Genomic DNA, 6441 nt, shown 5'->3' with positions numbered 1-6441 from the left:
GATGAGGGAAGAGAGATGAGAAAAAGACAGATGGAAAGGTGAGAGGAAGGTGTGAGTTTGGAAAGGGGAGTGATGGAATATGAGAGGGAGGAGAGGGTGATAGAGGAAAGGAAAGAGGTGGGTGGACAGAGCTGAAGAGGGTGAGGAAGGGATGGAGGACAAAAGGGAGAAAGAGAGAGACACAGAGAGAGCGAGAGAGAGAGAGAGAGAGTAAAAAAAAGTGTGTAAATGTGTGTGTGTGTTTGCTCATACATATGTGGGAACACACAAGAGACAAGTGAAAAGGAAAATGACATGGGAAGGCGGAAGGGTGTTAGCAAGAAAACAAGGACAAAAGGGAGAACATGGAGAGCGAGATGGTGGTGCTGTGTGGGTCGAGGAAGGAGGTGGGGCAGGTCACGGTAACATCTTGTATCCAGACCGAGTTTACCTAATGTGTGCAAATATCACTTATTGACACAGCCCCACTCCGCCACTTAACCCTTCTCAGCCTGTTCAAATACACCCTGTCAATCCAAGACCGATTTACTCCTGCTTTGCTCCACCTTCGCTTCTTCTCCAGTCAGCGCTGCCTCAGATTTGCTTTAATGATAGCCACACAGCGCGGCCCTCCTAGTGTCACTGTGATGCAGTCCAGGCATGACTAACACCTTTCTGAAGGCTGTCCATCTGTGGTGGGAACACCGGAGAGCCAGAGCAGGGGTCTGAAATGGAGCAGTCCTGACAGGCAGATGGCTCAGCTCCTCCGTGCCAGAACTGTGCCCAGTTTCCCTCCATCCCCGCAACTTGCCCCTCTTGGCTCAGCCCATCTGTGTTCTGGCCTTGAGGGGAAACAGGGCCCACCTGGGCTGACTGCAGCCCTGATACTGTGTCCATTTTGTTCCGGTTCATATTAATGAGTCAGAGATCCATCAGGGCCCCAAAACATTTTTTTCTTCTCTTCCAAACACTCTTGGCTTTCCGTGGGCAGTTGCCATGGCTACGGTAAGTAAGCGACCACCTGTGGGCTTGCTTCTGATGTATAGGAGAAAAAAATGAAAGAGGAAAAAAAGAGACAAATCACCAGAGCACAGACTGATAGACTGAGACTACTTTGGAATAAATCCAAGGTTTCAGATGAGACATCCTCTGATGTCTCATGACACGCACGCAGACAGATAGCCAACATCTTGATTCAGTACATAGATAGGAATCATGGCATCGGTGCCCTAAGCCCAGTCTCTGGATCAGTCAGATAGGGGCCCCGTGACAGCGGGGATGGGCAGCGGATTGAGGTCCAGGTCAGACCAGCCCAGACCCGCAAAGCAGCTCGTCCCACAGATTCCTCTCCTGCTGGACGCCAATCTTTAGAGCTGCCATCTCGGCAAAGAGCGGATTTGATTTCTCCACTGAACAGTACTCAACCCTTGACCTGCCTCCCCTTGCAGCCCTAGTAGTCCCAAGTAGTTGCTATGGTTACCGTAAGTCAGGGTAGTAGTAGTTGCATCCCCGCAGGATGCAGAGCCGCTGCGAAGATTATAGGACCAGATATAAATTTGTACAAGCCCCTTGCGATGTGCAATTGAATGTACCCAAGAAACCTGCCCCTGTCAATAAATCACCTATTTATTTCTGGCCTTGAACAAGGTGACTGCATGTAATACGAGCCGGTGCGTTGTGCAGTGTGGTAATCTGAGAAAAGAGCAGAGGTGTTGTGGGCGATCCTCTTTAAAAACACAGTCATGTCTGGCCAGTGTCTCTGGTAGTAATGTGCAAGGCGTGTGTATGAGTGTGTGTTTGTGTATATGTGTGAACATGTATGCATATGTGTGTGTATGCAAGTAAGCATGTATGTGTATGTGTGTATGTGTGTTGATTTGGTGCCAGTGGGTTTCTCGTGCCAGCACTGCAGTCTGGTGAGGCAGAGCGGCCTGTCGGCTGCGCAGCTGCGTGCGGGCAGCTCCCATTGGTCGAGGTTAACGAGGTAGAGAGCACATCTGCATCAGAGCAGGCCACGGATGACTGAGGCCACGACAGAAGCTCTCCTGCTCTCTGTGTGTCTTCCCTGTGTGTGTATGTGTGTGTGTAAAAAAAAAGAGAGAAATGACAGAGACGTGCGTGGGTGTGGATTTATTTTTATGTCAGGAAGGGTGTCAATATGTCAGACAGTGGTAGAAAAATATAATTTCCTCATGTTCAGCATTAGTTACATTAGCCCCTCCAAGCATGTAATTTATGTGCAAGCATGTGTGTGCATATGCACAGTATGTGCATTTATGCTTGTATTGTGTATCAGTATTTATTCTGATGAATCTATTGATGGGACTGGCAGAGTTGAAGAGGTTTTAAATTGAATGTAAGCTTATTTTAACCATCACCTCTTTCATATGAGGTTTCAGGAGACAGAGTAGCCACTGCCTGTAGTGCAGGTGCAAAAACTGAAAATTACTGAGCGTGGCAAGGACTAACAGGGGTCTTGAAAACCCTGACAACATCATGCCAATCGTGGGCAAACTGCTTTGGCAAAGAGGAAGTGGGGATACTGCTTTCATCCACACTCATAAAGAAATTCAAGACTGGTTTCATGAACATCATTGATCTTTTATTGGGAGTAGATTTCCTCCTCTTTCATGCCTCAAAGAAACGGAGGCTTTCACACAGTCCAAGACATGTATGACAGCAGCCAGCGAGGACTGAGGCTCTTCTGAAGGCAAAGAGTGGCTCTGATCCTCATTATGCACTTGGTATTCATACACTGTCAAGAGTTTCCATTACTTTGTCCAGCCCTTGTCTGCTTGAATACTATCTATATGTGAGTACATGCTTGTGTATGCATGTGTTACCCTCATTCTGCGTACGACCTACGTACTCAGCCATGCATAAATATGTCTTTGTGCTTAATGGTGCTGGAATGCACCTCAAAAATGGGCACAGCACTTACACAGCACACTAGTATCTTTCCAGGACAATAGCATGTAGTGATTGTTGTTTACACAGCCTATTTACATTAGAAAGCCCCGTAACAATAGCCAGTCTCACCATGTAGATCCGATAGCCAGAGGTTTTAACGTTGAAGCCCATCGTCTTTATTGTCTGTCTCACCCAGGGAATGTAGAATTAACAGATTAGCCGACCAGGGGGGAGAATATGCCTGCATCTGCTGTTTGATTTAGAAAAGGAAAGACAGTCGAGATTGTTTGAGCAAGCATGTATGAATTCATATGTCTATTTGAGGATAATGACTAAAATCGTATGCACCTGATGAATGTAAGCAGGACTTGATAATGTGCCTTAGCAAGTGTCTCCCTTTGCTGCTTTTTTCCAGAGGTCTGCATGTGTGCATGTGTGTGTGTGTGTGTGTGTGTGTGTGTGTGTGTTCACGCCTGTGTGCACGTATGCAGATGAGCTTGTGAATTCAAGCATGTGTGTATATGCGGGAGAGAGAGAGAGTAAGAGAGATAGGAGGACAGAGACGAGGGGAGAAAGGGAGAGGGCAAACATATTCCTCTTTACCTTGGATTCACTGGCTGAGTCACTGCAGATGGAGGGCATTTTTCATGCTGCATTGCTACACAGTTCTCTTTACTGCGTTATTTTTTATGACACTCCTCCCCAAGGATGTTGAAGCCTTAAGGAGGCTCCTGACTGTGATTAATATAACAGGCTGCCATTACCAACTGACATTTGACTTCCTCTCCTACACCATTACGCATCTGGATCATTCTTTTTCATGCGGGTTACAGCGACAGTTTCACGCCGCGCTATATGTAGGGGAAGGCAGTTAGCAGATTATTCAGACAGAATATTCATATTCATACAGAATTCATCAACATGTACATCTTTCTGAATCTATCTTTCATTTTCTTCTGACTACCCTCTCTCTCTCTCTCTCTCTCTCTCTCTCTCTCTCTCTCTCTCTCTCCCTCGTTGTCACCCTCAGTCTTTTTCTTTTTCTCTCTCTTTTTTCCTCCCTCCCTCAGACACACAATTCTTCATACCTGCAATTCATTCTCTCTCTATTGCAAGTAGGTCGTAAATCTCAAGCTGCTTGGCTGGCCGGCACATATGAAATCCAGCTATCCATCATCAAATATAAGTTCACGGCGTTCACTTGTTCATGCCGGGGAAAGTTTGTGGTGTAATTATTCAGTGGATTCGCTGTTTATGTTTCAGGCTTTGGAGTTGTGTTTTGAAAAGGATGTATCACAGTAACGCCCCCTGTGGAACAAATCAAAACTGGGTCAGAGCCTCAAAATATCAGAAGAGCTTCATTATAATTTCTGTGTATTGTTAAGCTTCATAGTCTAGCAGACAAAAACTCGTGCAACAATAGGCCTGCACATGTTGGAGGGAGATGGGGAGACTGTGGGAGGAGAGGGATACCCAGGCTCCAGCTGTCATAGAAACAGTTTCTGTGGTAAAAATGTGTGTGTTTGTGTGTGTATTCATGTGTCCAAAGTATGCTCCGGCTTTTTTTTAGAGACTAAACAAGCTATATTCAACAATATGGGCCCTATAGACCACTTTAACTTCCAAATATGGGCAGTGGATACCTGGGGGCAGCCGTGTGGATTTGTAAGCAAATGCCGATGTGCAAACATGTATGTTTGTTTGCTCGAATTTGCATCTGTGTCTGTGTGTGACTGTGTGTGTCATGTAAAGTATGTGCAAGCAGTTAAATATATATGTCAGTTAGGCTCAGGGAGGTGTGCGGCAGCTGCACCCATCTGTCTGCATGTGCATGGGAGTGTGATGATGCGAAGATGTAGGTTCGCCTGTCAGGACTGTGAAGGGGAGGTCTGAAGGCATTTGGATGCTCTTGATGGAAAATCAAACACTCCCCACCTTCCTCCTCCCTTGCTCCGGCTCCCCGTGCAGAGCTCTACATTTCTACATTTCATACGCTACCTCTATGTAGGTTCTACACTGAAAAAAAAATGTTCACCTCAAAAAGCCATTTAGCCTAGAACTGAATTTTTAAATTGGTCACACTTTAACAATATGGTTCCCTAACTAATAGGTAATTTGTGGGTAACTACTGTAGCTTATTTCCAACCAACATATTCTCTATTTAATAACATCTGTTGACAGATGTGTAATTAATAATTGGTTAATGGGAACTTTACATTAACAACTCTAGAATAATACATTGACCAACATATTATCACAATTACTAGCGTTGCTGTCTATGTCATGAATAGTTATCTAAAGTACTAACCTCAGCTACCTACTGTAGTATGACGGCAGATTGATTGAACTTTATAGCTGCTGATTGAACTTTATAGCTACTGAATGAACTTTATGGCTGCCGCTACTTTAATAGGCTAATGCAGGACACTTGACATTAACTTAAGAGCTTATGTGGTCCAGTAGCAGAAACACAATACCTCCAGAAGTCATGTCTCTCCAGCAGAAATCGAGCTGGAGAAACCAGGTTCTCTTAATCACTTAACTTGATGATGGACATTGGATTTCAGAAATGATGTAACTGCCATCCAGTGCCTTGATTACTAAATTGCATGGTGGCCCAATGTAATTGTAGCTTTTAGTAGCCTATAGTGACCCTGCTTCCAGGAGGGACAGGAGGGATTTTCAACTGCACTCACTCTACATTGGATCCAATAGTCTCATTTTCTTCATCATGCAGAACCTGAACACTGAGTATGACCTCTGACCTCTGCCTTCCCCATCAATTTAAATCAACTGTAGCCTTCTCAGGTTCCCGTGTTACATGAATCACCATTAGCCTGTAGCTAGTTATGCCTCAAAATGCAGTTACCTGGGGAAAACTGAGTTTGAGGTTTATTTTTTTTATTGTTGGCTTTTGAGTGCCCTCAAATTGTGTGAACCGTTCTGCCATTTTAAATGCAAAGCAAATCAAACATGACCAGATTACATATCATTTATAGGAGAAGATGGCTGCTCTTGGTAATTTACCATTAGTTACTACTTTTGTGGTATATTGCTTCCTCTGTGCTTCTTACTATACTATACTATGCACTGTAGTAATCAGGGTATTTCCCATGGACGGTAATTTCATAATTTTACTTTAATTTCATTAATGTATGCAGTTGCCATCATGAGGTTAAGGGATTCACAGAACCCAGTTTCTCCAGCTAGATTTCTGCTGGAAAAAACCTGACTACTGGCCGTAATTGGGTTTCTGCGACTGGACCACATAAGCTCTTATTTCTAAGATAACATTACTTTGCCGAAATGGGAAGCTTGGGGTTTACTCTCAAAATGTTTTCCTGAAAAAAGGGTTTGTAAACTGGTCATTAAATCAACAGAATTGCTCCATTTGGAACAGAACTGCTTATTTTCACAAACCAAGCAGTACCTTTTCAAACTGTACACTTCCACACTGCAGCTAGACTCTCTCCAGCCGGCAGCGTCCTGTGTAGAGGCAGCCAAAAAGCCCAAAAAGAATACCATTGCCCAAACCCATAACTATTGACAAAA

This window comes from Myripristis murdjan, chromosome 17 (genome assembly GCF_902150065.1).
Source record: "Myripristis murdjan chromosome 17, fMyrMur1.1, whole genome shotgun sequence".
Taxonomy (NCBI): Eukaryota; Metazoa; Chordata; class Actinopteri; order Holocentriformes; family Holocentridae; genus Myripristis; species Myripristis murdjan.
Note: the sequence above shows the minus strand (reverse complement) of the source record.